Here is a 279-nt window from a genome sequence, read left to right on the forward strand (position 1 = left end):
TATACATACACACACACATATATATATATATATATATATATACGATGGGCTCCTTTCAGTTTCCATCTACCAAATCCACTCACAAGGCTTTCGTTAGTCCAAGGCTATAGTAGAAGACACTTGCCCAATGTGCCACGCAGTGGGACTGAACCCAGAACCATGTGGTTGGTAAGCAAGCTACTTACCACACAGCTACTCCTACGCCTATATGCACAATTTTTTTTTTTTTTTACATATTTTGAATTTCGATTTCAAAAATTATTTTGAAATTATAAGCAG

General features: G+C 35.8%; 1 protein-coding gene across 1 annotated transcript in view; it reads right to left on the reverse strand.

Moving 5' to 3' along the window:
• Positions 1-279, reverse strand: part of LOC106871265 (LYR motif-containing protein 9) — an 11,495-nt gene that overhangs the window by 10,012 nt on the left and 1,204 nt on the right. The window lies entirely within an intron of this gene.

Source organism: Octopus bimaculoides, chromosome 16 (assembly GCF_001194135.2).
Source record: "Octopus bimaculoides isolate UCB-OBI-ISO-001 chromosome 16, ASM119413v2, whole genome shotgun sequence".
Classification (NCBI taxonomy): Eukaryota; Metazoa; Mollusca; class Cephalopoda; order Octopoda; family Octopodidae; genus Octopus; species Octopus bimaculoides.